Source organism: Neofelis nebulosa, chromosome 6 (assembly GCF_028018385.1).
Source record: "Neofelis nebulosa isolate mNeoNeb1 chromosome 6, mNeoNeb1.pri, whole genome shotgun sequence".
Classification (NCBI taxonomy): Eukaryota; Metazoa; Chordata; class Mammalia; order Carnivora; family Felidae; genus Neofelis; species Neofelis nebulosa.
The window spans coordinates 42,122,776-42,141,055 of NC_080787.1; the positions used below are offsets into that span (position 1 = coordinate 42,122,776).

Sequence of the window (18,280 nt, forward strand, 5' to 3'; positions counted from 1 at the left end):
GGCAGTTAAGTTGGCCGAGGACGAGGCGTGGATGCCAATGGGCACTGAGGAGGGGCCCGTGGGGCCTGGGCAGGGTATGGATGGGAAGGCCGGCGGGGAGAGGGAAGACATGTCCCAAGGAGAGAAAGTGGGACAAACGGTGAAGGAAAAGCACAGGCCCATGAGGGCAGAGGAAGGCTGGGGAAAGAGAAGAGGGGAGAACCAAGTAGAGTCCAAGTTTACAGAGCACTCCCCATACGCCAGGCAAGCACTTTCTCAAGGGGCTTTGCTTTCCAGCGGTGCTGTCCAATATGGGAGGCACCGGCTGCACGTGGCATTTTAAGTAAAGACAGAAATTAGTTAGGGACGCCTCGGTGGCTGTTGGTTGAGCGTTCCACTCTTGGTTTCGGCTCAAGCCATGATCTCGTAGTTCGTGAGTTCAAGTCCCACAAGCAGGCTCTGCGCTGACAGTGCAGAGCCTGCTTGAGATTCGCTCTCTCCTTTTCTCTCTGCCCCTCCCCCGCTGGTGCACGCGCGCGTGCTCTCTCTCTCTCTGTCTCAAAATAAATAGACTTAAGAAAATGTTTTTAATTCGTTTTAATTAACTAGGATTAAAAATGGAATTCCTGAGTCAAACTAGCCACACTTCAAATGCTCAATGGTCATATGTGACTAGTGGCTACCTCGCTGGGCAGCAAGGACAGAGACATTTCCATCACTGGAGGAGATTCTACTGGACAGGATGACAGAGGGAAGGCAGATAGCTAATAGCTGATACTTGCATGTGGCTGATGTCCATCTACAGCTCCACCTGTGTGCCTGCGTCAGGCACTATTCTAAGACTTCTACGTATGTTAAGTCGCTTAGATCAACCCTAGATGGCAGACATTCATACCAGAGGTCAGCAAACATTTCCTATAGAGAACCAGATAGGAAATATTTTAAGCTCTTTTCTTAAGTTTACTTATTTATTTATTTTGAGAGAGAGAGAGAGAGAGAGAGAGCAAGCATGAGTGGAGGAGGGACACAGAGAGAGGAAAAGAGAGAATCCCAAGAAGGCTCCATGCTGTCAGTGCACAGCCCAATGTGGGGTTTGATCTCATGAAGTATGAGATCATGACCTGAGCAGAAATCAAGAGTTGGACGCTTAACCAACTGAGCCACCCAGGAACCCCTAAGCTATTTTTTTAAAGGACATTTGCATTTATTTCTTTTTCATAATTTTTAAAGTTTATTTATTTTGAGAGAGATAGAGAGAGCATGAGCAAGGGAGGGGCAGAGAGAGAGGGAGACAGAGATTCCCAAGCAGGCTCTGCAGGGTCAGCACAGAGCCTGACATGGGGCTTGAACTCATGAATCTGTGAGATCATGACCTGAGCCAAAATCAAGGGTTGGACGCTTAACCAACTGAGCCACCCAGGGGCCCCAATATTTTAAGCTTTAATAGTTTAGGCTTTGCAGGCCATACACTCTGTCACAACTGCTCAACTCTTCCATAGCAGTAAGGAAGTCGTGGACAATACGTAAGTCACTGGGCAAAACTATGTTCCATAAAACTCTGCTTGTGAACACTGAAACTTTTTATTTCATGTAATTTTCACAGGTCGCAAAATATCCTTTTTTTTTTTCCAACCATTTAAAAACATAAAGCCAATCTTAACTTGCTCGTTGATCAAAACCAGGCAGTGGGTCAGATTTGGCTCATGCAACTGATTTCTGTCACCTCCATTTCACAGATGTGGAAACTGAGGCACAGGGAGACCATAGGCTGTCAGAGGTCTCACAGCTAGAAATGGCAGAGCTGAGATTTGTGACCAGGTAGTCAGGCTCCAGAACCTTGGCTTAATGTCTTGACACGTCAGTAAACTATGTAATTTCAAGTAGTGATAAATAAATAAGCTCTGAAGCAATCATGAGTGTGATATGGTGCAGGGTGGAGGCCATCAGGAGCTGAGGAACAAGGAAGACTTTACTGAGCAGATGCCTTCTGACCTGGGGCAGGAATGATGAGAAGAATCCAGCCATGGGACCAGCCAGGAGATGAATATTCCAGGAACGGAGCTGACAGCAAGTGGGTATCAAAGCAGACGTCAAAGGATGTGGGGAGACTCAGTAAAAGGAGGATACAGGTGACTAACCAGTGGGATGCAGACACATGGAGGTCAATGATGACCTTGAAAAAAGCAGCTTCTGCGGGACTAGAAGTTTCTAAGGCATTACCTCATGGTTACCCCAAGAGCAGTGCAGGGCAGGGATAGAAGAGGAGGAATGGTGGAGTCCCAGGGATGACTGAGAGTAGCAAGAATGAGGTTCACAGTCCGACTATGTGATGTTTTGACCCCTGAGGGGGAAGGCTCCCTGAAGGAGTGGCGTCCAAGAGCTCTTGATCTCAGTTTCCAGAGTTGCCTGAGATGCTGCCAGCCTTCCTTCCATCTCTCCCTCCACACCCACCCTCTGCCTGAGGCCAAAGCTGGCATGGCCGGGCTGCCCATGGCTGCTGATACATGAGCCCTCTGCAGTCTGGCAGATACTGTTCCAGAAAGAACCCTGTCTGTCTGCCCTCCCCCACACACCTCCACCCTCACCAGTGCTGCCTCCAGGAGAACTCTCTCACCTTGCTGTGGATGGGGTAGGGTCATACCTTTGTCTGGTTGACTGGCTGTCCCTGTTGCAGGCTGTGTTCCTGCTTGTGTGTAGCCATCCGGCCGTGGGGCACAGTCCCTGGCCAGAGGCCAGGTCACGGTGGAGCATGTGAGAGGCTTTGGGTCACCCTGACCACCAGGACAAGGGGTCAAGGACCACCTCCTTCATTCTCAGGGAGGAGCGATTGATCAGGTCATAAGATCAAGGGCAGGGATTGCTTGGTAAACCATCCTGAAGAGTCACACAGTAAATAATTTAGGTCTTGTGAGCCATGTGACCTCTGTCTCAATCAATTAACTCTGCTGTTGCGGCTTCAAAGCAGCCCTAGACATGACATAACACTTTATCTGCCATGGCAGGCAGTGGGCTGCAGGCTGCTGACAGCCAAGGAGCTGGGCCAGGAGGAATCTCAGGCTCCGGCAGAGAGAAATGGTATCTGGGGCACCTGTGTAGCTCAGTCGGTTAGGTGTCCAACTTCGGCTCAGGTCATGATCTCGCGGTTCGTGAGTTCGGGCCCCACGTCGGGCTCTGTGCTGACAGCTCGGAGCCTGGAGCCTGCTTCAGATTCTGTGTCTCCCTCTCTTTCTGCCCCTCCCCTGCTCATGCTCTGTCTCTGTCTCTCAAAAATAAATATATGTTAAAAAAAATGTTTTTTTAAAGGCAATAGGTCCAAATACATGAATGTGGAAAGAAACACATTGCTATGTAAAGAAAGGTCATAGCAATATTTTTATACTGTAATCTCTTTTATATTTTTGTAATAGCAACTGTGTGTGTGTGTGTGTGAAAAGGGCACAACTGTGTGTGTGTGTGTGTGTGTGTGTGTGTGTGTGTGTGTGTGAAGGACACAACTTGACACATAAGGGTGGTCAGCTATGGAGGGAGGTGACTTCTGGGGCCCGAAAAGAGTTTCATGTTTATTTCACATACAATGTGAATGTACTCCCATGTTACTTGTATACAAGTATGAGTGAGTCCCCCCCGTGGCAGCTGGCTCCAGTTCCAATGCTGCCACTTTCTAGTTGTATGTTCTTGGGTGTGTTCTGTCTCGAAGCTCAGTGTCTCCAACAACAGAAGGGGGACCCTGGTCAGCGCACCCGGCTCCTACAGCTGGCCTGCGGAGTGGGTGAAAGAACATACAGAGCGTGGAGCCTGGGAAGAGCACTCGTGGACACTCTGCGGCTCAGCAGGTACTGTGCTTCCAGGCCCCAGGACAGCTTGGGGGACAGCAGGTGGGGACTGGGTGGCCACTTCCAGCCATACAGGTTCCCTGGAGTCCACGGGACACTGTTGTCCCTGCCCAAACAGAGCTCAGAACCCAGAATTAGGCTTGACCCAACCTCTATGCAGCCAGACACATCCTCTGTGTTTAGCTCCTCATTTCAAAAGAAAGTGGCCCAAAGAACCACGTCCCTGGGATACGTAGCCTTATCCCCCGATCCGAACTTGGAACAGAGGCTGTGGCCATTTGGTAGACAAGTGAGTTGGAGAATACACATACACACCTAGACCTTACCGGTAATTATTTACATAGTATTGCCAGACCACCTTCTGAAGACCTGTTTTAAGAAGCTCATTTGCAATTGGCACATCGAGGGTTGATATGAAACTAAATGCTGCCTGAAAGAAACAGCTGTGGGTGTGCACATTCTCCAGTTTACTCGAAGGGTAATCTTCATCTAATGCTACCCAACGTGGAACTGAATTTTACAGCTCCAAAGACTGTATTGCTTTAAAAAAAAAAGTATATAGGGGTACCTGGGTGGCTCAGTCAGTTGCGCATCTGACTCTTGGTTTCGGCTCAGGTCATGATCTCACGGTTCATGGGTTCGAGCCCTGTGTCAGGCTCTGTGCTGAGCGTGTGGAGCCTGCTCGGGATTCTCTCTCTCTCTCTCTCTCTCTCTCTCTCTGCTCCTCTCCTGCTCATGTGCACACTCTCTCTCAAAATAAATAAACATTAAAAAAGTATATATATTTGAAGTCTGGGAACATGAACACCAAACTTACGCCAGTAGTTACCTCTGGGGAATATGTTGTATGTGGAAGGATGGGGTAGGGTATACGCCGAGGGGGTAGTAAGGAGCAACATTTGTATTTTACTCCGAATTATGATGCAATGCTCGATTCTGTTATGATGAGGACGTTCTCAGATGTTCCTTGTGGAAAAAAAAAATTAATGAAATAAGAAAAAAAAAAAAAGGTGGAAGGTGCCAAACAGGGTTGTTCGGTGGAATAAATAAGATCATAGATAGGAAGGTGTACCTCGTCCTCTGCAGACATAAATGTAATTATTATTCGTTGAGTCCTGATGAGGTGCCAGGTGCCATTTAGACATATTGTCTTATTAAGTTGACCAAATGACCCTGCCAGCTAAGTATTATTTGCCCCTCTTCCAGAAGATGAGAGCTGGGGAACAGGTGGAGGTACACCTGAGTCCTCAGCCCGTGCATTTAAAGGTTAGTGAAATCACAGAGCAGTGCGAAATGGATTTCTCCTCCCCGAGGAAAGCAAAGAACCTCACTGGGGAGAATCTACCCTCCTTACCTGGGGATCCTCAGAGAGAGCCCTGCAGCATCTGTTCACGTTACTGGGGAGCAAAATGCCAGGTAAAGTGGAAATCCTGCAACTCTGCCTCCCTGGAATGAGTCTGGGAAGGCAATCAATCCTCTCAGTGAGGGGGGATGGAGGTAGGTCCTGGCTGCCAAGGAGAGCAAGCCACCTTTCCAGTGGGAGCTTGGGGAAGACCCCAAACAGGGGGTCTTGGCGGTTCTGCCACCAAGGACCGTCCTGTAGCTACTGCCCAAGGGAAAACAGGGCTGGGGGCTCTGAATGGGTCCCCGTCACCCCAAATCGTGGCAGGCAACCAGCAAGCTCACAGCCGCCTCTCCCAATGCTCAGATGAATTTATAGGCGCAGCTAGCCAGCCATAAACCGCACACGCATGGTTGTTACTCCCCGAAGCCTGACTGTACTGAACTCAGGACTCAGCTTTTATAGCCAATTCTCTCTCCACTTCCCGCTTTCTCACCTGCCTTCCCCCTCAGCCAAAGGCAGATGGATGTCTTAAACCTCCACAGCCATCCCCCATCATGAGAAGAAGTCCTGGCTGGAACTGCTCTCTGGGTGGTGCCAGTGTCAGCCCTGGAAACCCTGGATCTTGTGCTGGGGGGCTGTGCACCCCTCCCTCCCTCAGCCTCCCTGAAAGTTCTGTGGGGCTCTCGCTCTCTCTCCCTCCCCCAGTCCCAAGCCTCCCAGACACCGGGTGGCAGATGGCCAAAAGCCCCCACCACACCGTGGGGGGGTGTTTACCACCTCAGATTATATGGGGTGCCTGTGGCTGCAGACAGCCAGAGATTATTCTCAACCTTGATAGGATTCTAGGGGCGGGAGCCTTGAATTCAAGGGTCTTCTGGATTCCTCAACAGACTCTAGGCCCCTGGACCGGGTTAGAGTCACTACCTCCACCTTGTGGCCAGTTCTGGAACTGCACCCCAGGAAGGCCTGTTCCTGAACCGGTCTTGCTTAGCTCAGCAGGTGAGGAGGCCGGTGGGGCCTTAGAGATAGATGATCTCATTGATGAGGAGGAGGAGGAGGAGGAGAAGGAGGAGGAGAAGGAGGAGGAGGAAATGACTCAGAGAACCTGCAGTCACCTTCCTGTCTTCACTTTCTGCTCATATCACCTCTTCTGAGAGGCTCTCCCTGACCATCCTATTAGAAGTAACACACACCCATCATCATTATCTACCCCTTTACTCGGCTTATTTATTTATTTATTTATTTTTGCACTTATTCTCACCTAATGAATTAGTAATTTTAAGAAAATGTGTTGACAGTGTAACGTCCACGAGGGCAGGGACTTTGGTTCACTGATGTTTCCTCTGTGGCTAAGAGTGTCGGGCAGGTGGCAGGTGCTCAATAAATATAGTTAATAAATGACTTCCTTACCTGCCCCTGTGCCCAGTGGTCTGCCAAGCCCTTGCCAAGGCCACGCATCCCTCTCCTGCAGGCCCTGCTCTGCCCCTGGTGCTGGGAACAATCCCTGGGTTGGTCTAGGAGATTTAAGGACCCCTGGGCTCAGCCCCACTCAGCCTGTGCTGGTCTCACCCTCTTTGGCCAAGCCCCTGCCTCATTTCTCACCTTTGGTATCCACATCCTTCTGTATCATTTCCTGTACCTGTGTGCCTGTGTAAGTCACAGCAGCTTCAGCTCACTGCTGGCTGTCCCATCGTGGGCCAGGCCGTGGGGCGGGTGTTTTGTGTATACTGCATCTAATCTTCAGAGCCACCTGCAAGGTGGGTGTTAATTACCCTCATTTCTCAGATGAGAAGACAGTTGACAGAGATGAAGAGGTTTGCACGTTTGATTTGTGCCATCTCGGTGTTTCCTTTGCCCCCCCCCCCCGTCCCATGATGCTAATGGGTGAAACAAATAAAGAAAATTTATGTGAAATCAGTTTAGAAGTGTTTCCACGGTGAGACATTTTAGAACGCAAGGTTCAACAAAGCAGGATTCTTCAGACAAGAACTTCTCAGAGCATTTAAAATACCCGTGTTTTTTGCCCCCTGCGAGTGGGGAGGAGTGCATGGAGAGCACCTTGTTTCCAGACTTACCTGACTTTGGAAGCCCCTTTCCAAGGAGCACCGTACAGGATGTGGGTTGGAAAAGGATACCCGCAGCCCTCAAAGCATCCACTGTCCTGAGCACGAAAGTCTGGGGAGGGAAGAAAATGAGTGTCGGGCACCTCCAGGATGTATCTCTATCAAGGATGCCTCATTATCTCTATTTTCCAGATGGGGAAACTAAAGCTCAGAGAGGCAAAGCAAGTTACCCTAGGCTGCCCCACAGATACTTGAAGCCAGTGGAGAGTGACTGTTCACCACGATGAAGAGCCGGTGGAAACCATTAGGAGGGTTCCTGGGAAACCGGAAAGCAGAAAGGAGTGGGGTGGGGGTGCACCTGCGCCCCGCCCCTGAGAGGCACCCCCAGCCCTGACAAGCAAGCGCCTGTGACCCTGCCTTGCACGCTCCCTCGGTCCACGTTCCTGGGAAGCTCTTGCAGTTTTAATTAAATGCTGCGTATGGCGGCTCATTAAGGAGAAAACAGTTGTTCTATTTCTAAGTAGCCTCAGGACTCCTTGCTATTTTTATTGCTCGAACAACATTGCAGAGCATTTTATAGTGTTTGAACTTGGTATTGCCTCTGAGCCCGGCAGGACCTCCAGGCTCCGGGCTGAGAGACCATTGTCTCTGCTCCAAGGACACCTCCCTCATGCACCAAGAATCCGCCTTAGGCCCCACCTCCTCCCAGGCCTCTGGGACCCCCGCCCCCCCAGGGGCATCCCTCTTGTTACCAGAAGTTCTCATTCCTGGAAGTTTGCCTCTCTTCGGAGCTCTGATACACACCATTTGGCAGTTCTGTTCCCTGTTTGGTTTCTGGTGCTTTTCTGTGAAAAGAGTCTATTACCAATATTAGCTTATCCTTACACAGCATTTGCTGAGGGCCAGACACTGTTCTAAGCTCTTACCTCTATTAACTGGCTGAATCCTCACAACAAACCTGTGAGGTATGTTCTATTGTTATCCCATTTAACAGATGGGGAAACCGAGGCCAAGAGGTGTCAGGCTCCTTGCCCCAGATCTTAAACTACTAACTGGTGAAGCCAGGATTCAAATGCAGGGAATCTGGCTCTAGAATCTGCTCTTGACCACTCTGTCACACCATCTGCTAATAAACTCCCAGGCTTGGCCCTGCTCTTATCAGCTGTCCCCCGCCCCAGGGGCTGAGGTCCTGCCACCAAATCCCAGTCCGGTGCTGACGCCTTGGTTGGCTGCTTGCCTAGGTCTCTAGCCATCACCTGACCCTGGATTGCCATCACCTGCCTTGACATTGCCATTTTCCGAAGATGGTGGAGCAGCATCTCTCATGCCATATGCTCTTCTAGAACCTTCCCTCTCCCCCTCCTCCTTGAACCAGGGCAGATCTTTGTGACTATTTCGACCAACGGAGTATAGCTAAAGTGACACCATGTGGCTTCGGAGGCTAGGTAGTAAAAAAGTCATGCACTTCTGCCTTCTGTTTGGAGACTCGGCCACCATGCTGTGAGGAAGTCCAAATGGTGGGTGGAGAGACCCATATGGAGCTGAGGACCCAGCAGGCTCCTAGCTGACAGCCAGCACCAACTCCCCAGCCAGATGGGCCACTTGGAAAGTGATCCTCCCACCTCTAGTTGAGCAGCCCAGCTAATTCGATGGGGAGCAGAGGCCAGCTGTCTCCACCAAGCCCTGCCCAGATGGCAGCATCCTGAGCAAAATAAGTGATCACTGTTGTCTCAAGCCCCTAAGTTTTGAGGTGGCTTGTTATACAGCAAACGGATAACCAAGACACCTGCTGTGACTGTCTTACAAAGCACGGTGTGACTCTGGGTGGTCCTTTGGATGCAGCTTATTATAATACTGGCTTCTGTCTTGTAGACCAGACCCCCCCGCCACCTGCTTCTCTGTCCCCGCAATTCCACAAAGTCCTTCCTACCAGAGAAAGTACAGTGGCCAATGATTTTCTATCTGCCCATCTCACTGCGGGGAGTGTGGCGCTGCTGGGCTGACCCCCGCCCCTGTCCTCCCGTTCAGCTGCCCCCTGTCCTTCCAGCAGCTGGGATCTAGTCTCCTCATGCCACACACCCAGGTTCCTAGGCAGTGAGGTCAACTCAGTCAATTTTCTAGTTCACAAATTCTCACTCCAGCAAAGCTATTTGCCTCTTTTATTGAGTTTTTAATTTCACTTATTTGCTTCGTTTATGGAAGCCCTATTTAGTTCTTTTGCAAACTGGTCAATTTTGGTAGTTCTTTGCTTCACCATACTTCCAGTGGCCCTTCAATCCTTGAAACACATCAGCCTTTTGTCCTGGGTGTCTGAAGATTATGATGCTTCTTATTTTTGGTGATTTGATTTCCAGTTGGTTGTTTCTGAGAACGCTTGCTCATGGTGGCTTGTTTCCTTGTGCGTTTGGTGATTTTAAACTGTGAACTCATGTTCTTTGCAATTTTATCTGTGAAAATGCTTTTAAATCTGTATTTAACGTGTGTCCTTCATAAAAGACTTGTGTTTGTTTCTGCAAGGCTCCTAAGGGGGCCATTAATCCAGAATCACTGGCAAATTTCACATAGGTTTATTAGATTAAATATGACTCTTCAAGGATATGCCACCATGGCCACATTTAGCTCTTTTCAGGTCCCCCAAGATCTCCTTTTCCTCTCTTTTTTTATATGTATATTTATTTTGAGAGAGGGCATGTGTGCACACATGAGTGGGGGAGGGACAGAGAGAGAGAGGGAGAGAGAGAATCCGAGGCAGGCTCCATGCTGTCAGCACAGAGCCTGATGTGGGGTTCCATTTCATGAACTGTGGGATCATGACATGAGCTGAAATCAAGAGTCAGATGCTCAACCAACTGAGCCACCCAGGCATACCTCCTTTTCCTCTCTTCTAACAGTAGAAGTATTCTGGAAGAAAAATATGCCTCAAATCCCACTCCCATTCCAGTGCCTTAGGGCACTGGGTACCTGAGGAGGAGAAGAGGCTGCTAGAAATGGAGGAGTAAGAGTTAAAACAACCAAAGGAAACAAAAAGCACAGAATCCTATGATAAAGAACATTTTTTGTTTGCACCCATTGCAAGGAAAATATGTGACTAACAGCTAAAATTATTTTCCACATGATTTAACAGCTCTCACTGCCATAGCAATAAGTTGATCATAATTGAGTTTATTTTTCCTTAAAGGACATGCCTCAGCCTGAAAACAATTGGTTAACTTTACATATATAATTTATATATGTACATACATAAATACTTTAGTTACTGTAGACCCTCAAAAGCAATTCTCAAAAAACTGTTGGCTTCAGCAGCACCTGGGGCTCAGTTGGTTAAGTGATAGACTCTTGGTTTCGGCTCAGGTCATGATATCATGGTTGCTGAGTTCAAGCCCTGCATCAGGTTCTGTGTTAGCAGTGTGGAGCCTGCTTGGGATTTTCTCTCTCCCTCCCGCTCTCTGCCCTTCTCCCCTCACCCCTCTCTCTCTCAAAATAAATAAACTTAAAAAAAACCTTTTGGCTTCAAATACCTTAACTCAGATCTTTCAGTGGTTCACCATTCTTACCCATCTGGCTTATCTGCACATGTGTGATTTGACAGCCTCTGCATTACGGCTATGTATTAGTTATGTATTAGCCACAATTCATGCTACCTAACCAACTACCCCCAAACTCAGTGACTTTAAACCGTGAACATCGAAATAGCTGGGTTCAGCTGTCTGGGTCTTTTGGCCTCAGCTGGATTTACTCACCTCTCAGGAGGTGGGATGGCTATTGGCTGAGATGGGCTGGACTTGACTAGGAGGACCGGGCTGACTTGGTTCGGCCCCACATGTCTCTCATCCTCCATCAGTCTGGCCTGGGCATGAGCCCCGTGTGAGGGTAGAGGTTTAAGAGGCACTACTTCCAGCCTCCTTCATGTCTCCCCACAAATATCTCATTGGACAAGCTGACAGTGAATCAAGGGATAGATCTTACTCCACCCAGGTCAGTACACACAACAAAGTTGTGTGGCAAAGGGTGTGAATAGAGGGAGATGTAACCAATTGCAGCTACATGATGTGATCTATCACAGCTTGTGTCAGGGCTTCCCTCTCATGGGGGGATGTCAGGTGGCTAGTCTAATGGGGCATTAGGGTCCTGCAGGCACTGGAACAGGGGTGGACAGGACTCTCCTCCCTCTTCCCTCAACTTTATTTGGTCTTTGGCTTCAGAGTTCAGGTGTCTTGCTCTCTCACTATGCACCTGCCCCTGGTGAGAACTGCTGGGAATACGATTTTAGAGTTTTCTGAGACCACCTAGGAAGGCGGCAGTCAGGCAGGATCCATCTCCCTGGGGCCAACAGGTCCACTCCCCAACTCAGGCCAGGGCAGCTGCTCAGGACTTTGGGCATGTTGCTAAAAATAACATGCGGCTAGAGTTCAATCACTTAAAAACCGAACATCGTTTCTTTCCTGCATTAACTGAGGATACCTTAAATAGATGACCTGGAGAGAATCTATCAAATCTTCCGTTTGTCAATACCATGCCAAAGAAAGGAGCATAAATCAGACAGCAATTATGAGACATTGTGCAGGGATGGTACAAAGCTCAAGGTCGGGGGGCCCAGGCCATCCACTTGCCTTCCATGCAGCCAGAGCCCACGCGAGGGCTGGACACTCCAGGTGTGTGCTTAACAAGTGACCACTGGCCATGGCTTCAAAAGCAAAGAGCAGGTTTGTGATGGTTTGGTGCAAAGAGAAGGGCCAGGTGGATGGAGCTTGAGAAAGATTAGAGGTAGGCCCTCAAGGGCCTTTGGTTTGAACACTTCATACAGAGTATATTTGTCAGAACTATCTTGGGAGCCAGAGACAGAAACCTAACTAAAGGCAGCTTCAAAAGAATGAGAGATTTATTGCCTCATGTAACCAAATTACTCAGAAGGCTAGCAAAGCCACTGGCCTCAGGAATACCTGGAACCAAAGACATGGTTGTCAATAGCTCTGTTTCCTTCCCTCTCTTTCCTCTGCTTCCCACCTCAGTGTAAACTCTGATCTCATTGACCTTTTTATTTTGTGTTGTAGGTAGAGGGTAGGGAGTTGTTGAGAAACTGATCAATGACCAGCTCTGACAAAGAGTCTGTCTGGAAACTTTGTGACCAAAGAGGAGAGGGGTCTTTCTTCTGAGATCTTGTCTGAAACTCCTAGGGAAGGGTTGTGATTGGCCAGGTCTGTGTCATGTGATCAACCCTTGGACTTGGAGGTGTGGGGGCAGGAATGGGATCCATGATTAGCAGTCCTCACCAGAACCATGTGGTTCACGGGAAGCTTTCCAGAAGATGAGGATACTGTTTTGGGCAGAACAAACCATGCGTATCCACCATAGAGGGCAAGTCATTCTAGAACAAGGGACTAGTACAAGCTTTGAAGGCAGGGTCCCACCTACACATCTTACCTGGCTTATTGGTGAAGAATGCAGGTACTCTTTTCCTGAGGGGAGGCTGGACTGAGGCTAGTGAAACATGAGTGGTGGAGTAAAGTAGCCAGAAATGATTATTTTCTTCAGTGTGCTAAGAAAAGTGTGCTGTACCAGGTGCTTAACAGGTATTATCTCTTTGCAGTCTTACACTGACCACTTGAGGGATGTCTTCTTAGGCCTCATTTTACAGATGGAGAGTGCTGAGGCACAGAAAAGGCACGTAGGCAACCCAAGGTCAAGCAGTGATGACATGGGCACTTGAAACAAATCTGTTTGACCTACCCCTCGTCCCCCCACTCATCTAATCATGCTGTGAAAGCCTCTCTAAACCCCAGCAATCCATGATAGGTATCTATCCTAGAGAAATCAGGGCTTGTGTCCATAAAACAACGTGCATAAGAACGTTCCCATAAGAACGTTCATCATGGCCCCAACTAGAAGCTAGCCAATATTTATCAGTAATAGAACAGATACATACTTTGTGGCACATTCACACATACTTACCCAGCACAGACAAGGAACAAACTATGGTTACACAAAACAACATAGATGAATCTCATAGATATTTGTTCAGTGAAAGAAGCCAGACACAAAAGGAAACATACTGTATGGGTCAATTTATATGAAGTTCAAGAATAGACAAAGGTAGTCTTGGTGACAGGGATCAGAACAGCAGTTACCACTGGGGTGGGTTGGAGACTGGGAAGGGGCACCAGGACCCCTGGGCAGGAGCATGCTGGGGGGTTGTATGGTTACACAGGCATATCCACAGATAAGAACCCAATAAGCTGTACACTTAAGACCTGTGTACTTTATTGTATGTATGCTATATCTCAATTTAAAAAGAAATAATGGTTCACAGGTTTGAGTGACTGAAGTTCCAAGCCCTTCCAACCGGCATTGTTCTTCATTTTACTATTAATTAATTATTTCAAACAAGAACCTGAGGATTCCCCATCTCATTGCAAAGTAGAAATCCATATTCATTTCTCAGCGTATCTCCCCGTAGATGTTTTAGTGAGACTTCACTTGAGGGACACTCTGGGGTTCCATCTCCTCACTTCAGCCCCCATATTCCAGCAAAGCAAGCTCTGAAGGTCCAAAGAGCCCTCCTCCTTCCCTGGGCTCAACCATCAGGGTCAAGTTGGGGTTGGGGATGTCAGATCTTGGTGCACCATTCTCCTGAGCCAGGTGGCTCTTTTGTGGGGCGAGAGCTCCCTGGCAGAGCTGATGAGGGGATGCCTGGGAGAGGCAGGATGTGGAGAGATCAGTCCTTCCACAGCTTCTCCTCAAGGGGGACCATCAATAGAAATGTTTTCATAGGAGCGCCTGGGTGGCTCAGTCAGTTGAGTGCCTGACTCTTGATTTCAGCTCAGGTCATGATCCCAGGGTTGTGGGTTTGAGCCCCGTATCAGGCTCCACGCTGAGCATGGAGCCAGACTAAGGTTCTCAATCTCTCTCTCTCTCTCTCTCTCTCTCTCTCTCTCTCTCTCCCCCCCCCCCCCGCCCCTCTCATGCATGCTCTCTCTCTAATTTAAATACATAAATAAATAAATAAATAAATAAATAAAACAAAAACCCCAAACATCTTCATAGAAGGTAGTGGAGCCAGACACAGGACCATGTCTAAAGTGGCCAGACACAGTGGGAAAGAGGCTCTGTCTTGGGCTGCATCACAGGCAGGCTAGTTCTTTACTAACCCCCTGGGTGAATTTGATCCTCCTCATTTCAACTTCCTCACCAGTAAAATGGACCCCAAATAACTACTCATAGCATTATCTTGAGTTAGATATCAAAAGGAGATGGGGCATCTGGGTAGCTCAGTTAGTTAGGCGTCTGACTCTGGATTTTGGCTCAGGTCATGATCTCATGGTTTGTGAGATTGAGCCCTACCTTGGGCTCTGCAATGTCAGTGCAGAGCCTGCTTGGGATTCTCTCTCTCCCTCGAAATAAATGAGTAAACTTTTAAAAAAAGAAATCAAAGGAGATTTTGCATAAGGTCTAATCTAGTTTATATACTATGTTTTGTGTGGACAAAAACAATGAACCCTTCTTCAAGACATTTTAGTGTTATAAACTAGAAATTTATCTTAATATACTGATTTTCTTAGAAAAAAATACATCCTATCTGTCATGAAATGGTCAGATTAAGCTTTCAAATATACAAGGTCTCTAAAGTGACAGGTAACTGATAGGCTTGTGCAGTGTACAACCTGAACAACCATATTTATATCCTTGTTTGATATGAAGCACTATGAAAATATAGGAGGTTTGCCTTAGTTTTTCTGTCCAGGAGACTTAAATTAGCTCCCTTATTCTTGCATGGAATTGTTCTTGCTATAGACTAAATTGTGTCTCCCCCCGCCCACCCCCCCCCCACACACACACACAACAAATTACTATGTTGAAGCCCTATTTAGAGATGAGGTCTTTGGGAGACAATTAAGTTTGGATGAGGCCATCATAATGGGCTTAGTGCCGTTAGGAGAAGAGGAGGAGACATCAGGGCTCTCTCTGCCATGTGAGGATATAGCAAGAAGGTGGCAGCCTGCAAGCCAGGAAGAAGGCTCTGTCACTAGGAACCAACAGTTCCTGATCTTGGACTTCCAGGCCCTGTAAGAAATAAATTCCTGTTGTTTAAGCTACCCCAGTCTATGGCATTTTTGTTATGGCAGCCTATGCTGAATAAGACAGGTTTTGGTATGAAGAAGTGGGATATTACTACAACAAATACCTAAAAATGTGGAGGGGACTTTGGAGCTGGGTAATGGGAGATCCTTGAAGAGTTTTGAGATGCATTTCAGAAATATAGGTGATTCTGGTGATGCCTCAAACAGAAGTGAGGAGCATGTCCATGGAAACCGGAGCATTCCTTGTTAGGGAATGGCAAAGGACTTGGCTGAACTGTCCTCTCAGATCTTGTGGAAGGTAGAACTTTTGAGGGATGAAGCTGGATACTTAGCTGAGGTGATGTCTAAGCAGAGCACTGAAAGAGTGGTAATTGTTCAGCAAAAAGGAACCAGAACTGGAAGACTGGGAAATTTCTCAGCCTATCCATATTGCAACAACTGAGACATGTTGTTCTGAAAAGAATATTAATATGGCTGAATAGCCATCTGATGAAGAGATCACGAATGGACTCATGGGCTTACTAGCCATTTCAGCAGAAGGGAGGAGCAGAGATGGGATTACACCACAATGACACAGACAGCTTGACCTAAAGGGGACAGAGAATATAACATGAAGTGGAGGGAAGCTGTTGGACTTCTTAGATGCTCCTACAGGACCGCATCATTGAGCTAGTGATGTGAGCATGCACTATTCATCAAGAAGAGGGAAGATGGACCTGGAGGCAATCCAGAGACTACCAGGGCCACTATCTCATTTTCAATAGGCCAGATAGTCCCTGACCTGAGGCCTAGGGCCCAGGACTGCCCTGCAGGCAGACATGTGGGGCCAGGAACTACCTGTGGAAGATTGGGGGCAGGGCTGCCCAGAGGCTTGGGGACATGACTCCCTCTCAGCAGACCTGCAAAGGTGGGACCCCCCAACCCAGTGGGTTCAGAAGGTAGAGCAATGAACCAAAGAGCATCATTCTCAAGATTTAAGATCTTGTGAAGTTTTCCTTGCTTGACTTGTTTGGGACCCATCACGCTTCCTTCTTTCCTGTTTCTCCATTTTGCAATGGGAGTGTGTCCCCTGGATTCACAGGTGCACAGATGGAGAGGGAATCATACCTGAGTCTCACCCGTGTCTGGTATAGATACTCAGATGAAACTTTGGATTTTAAAGTTTAAAGTTGATGCTGAAATTAATTAAGGTTCTTAGGGCTGTTGGGATGGAATGGATATATTTTGCATGTGAGAGGGATAGAAGTTTAGGGAGACAAGAGGTAGAATGCCATGGATTGAATAGTTGTGTCCCTTCCAAATTCATGTGTTGAAGCCCTAAGGTGGTGGTATTTATAGGCGAGGCCTCAGGGAGGTGATGAGGTCACGAGGGTGGAGCCCCACGATGAGATTAGTGCCCTTATAAGAAGAGGAAGAGACAGCAGAGTGCTCTCTCTGCAGGATGAGGACACAGCCCAAGAAGACTGTGTATAAGACAGGAAGGAGGCTCTCCTTAGAACCCGGCCATGCTGGCATCCTGATCTCAGACTTCCAGCTTCCAGAACTGTTAAGAAATAAATTTCCGCTATTTAAGCCACCAAATCTATGGCATTGTGTTAGTTAGCCCTAGCTAAGACAGTTCTCATTATTTGTTAAAGTGACTCTTCCTGAAGAGTATACTGATAACTGCTTAAGTTATTATCCCTCTCAGGCACATGTGAATTCTAGTCTAAACCCAAGTCCCCAAGAATGAAGTGTCCACACTGGCCCTCTGAGTAGTGTTACAGTCAGTGGGCAGATGTATTTGAGGAAGAGGGGGACCTGCCACTCCCTGAGACAGCTTCCCTTGCACACCATACCTCCCAGCAAACACTCTCTTTGCCCATATCTTAAAATGGTCTTGGCTCTGGGTCCTGAAAGCCTGCTCTCTGGGAAGGAGCCTGATCCCACAGGAGGCAAGGATGCTAAAGTCCCTGAAGCAGGTTTCCATCTTTGCTGCCTCCCTCTGACTATAAAATTAGGCCTGCCTGTTACAAAGGAGCCATATGGCAGGTGGGAGGAGTGGAGAGTGGGCTCTGACCCCTCCAAGGACACCTGGCATAGAGACAATAAGGAAAGTCATCTGATGGGTTTCCACATATTTCCTTCCCTTGTTGTTTCTGCTTTAGCATTGGGGAAGAAAAAGAGACATTCTGGGAATGCAAGCGGGTCCCACCAGAGGAAAAGCTGGCTCTTGTAGGGGCTGGGTCCCTGGGGAATCCATGCTCTCTGGAGCTCTGTGAGGCTTCCTGGCCAGGGATCGGCCAAGCCTCTTCAGTTCCCTGTTCATTTGGCATCTTCCATGTGTCCCACAGTGTGTGGGCTACAGGGAGACAAAGATGTACAGGAAAACACCCCCTACCACTGCTGGGGGCCCACAGCCTGCTGTGGAAGTTGGGCTCATAGATCATTCCCAAAGGATGTAAGGAGGCCTGTGGGAGACGTGACAGAAACACAGGTGCTGAGGGAATGCAGAAGAGCTTGAGGAACTCCTTTTCAATGCTCAGGGAGGGCTCCCAACAGTATAGGTCAGAGTTCACAAGGCAAAGGATGGGGTGGGTACTGACAAGCGGCATGGGGCTGGGTTTGGTACCCAGGCAGGGCCAAGGACCTTGAGCTATTTGGAGTTTATCCACAGTGGGTGTTGGGAGTCATAAGAAGGTTTTCAGCAAAGGCAGGGGGTAACTTCCTCCATGAAGAATGGCATGCACTCACCTGAAACCTGGGCTACCCCAGGAAAGAGCAGCAAGGGTCTCAGCCCTTGGACCCTCCACCTTAGGGCCTGGCTTCCTCAGATGTGGCTGGTGACTGGGGACTTGCAAGTCAACTCTAACCCTGGACAGTGTTCTGTGTGGGTGTAGGCCCACATTTGCTATAGATTCTTAGATACCTTCAAGTAATTCTGGAAGATACCTTCAAGTCATTCTGGAAACCTTTAGTGCAGCCCCTCCAGTCATGACTTATGTA

General features: G+C 48.3%; 1 long non-coding RNA gene across 1 annotated transcript; it reads right to left on the minus strand.

Annotated features, from left to right (window-relative positions):
- Positions 1 to 3,526: 3,526 nt before the first annotated feature.
- On the minus strand, positions 3,527 to 8,860 carry LOC131513432 (uncharacterized). The gene is made up of 3 exons (XR_009262582.1): positions 7,973 to 8,860; positions 7,233 to 7,332; positions 3,527 to 3,737 (listed from the first exon to the last, which is right to left on the minus strand). It is a non-coding gene; the product is annotated as an uncharacterized LOC131513432 (long non-coding RNA).
- Positions 8,861 to 18,280: the final 9,420 nt, after the last annotated feature.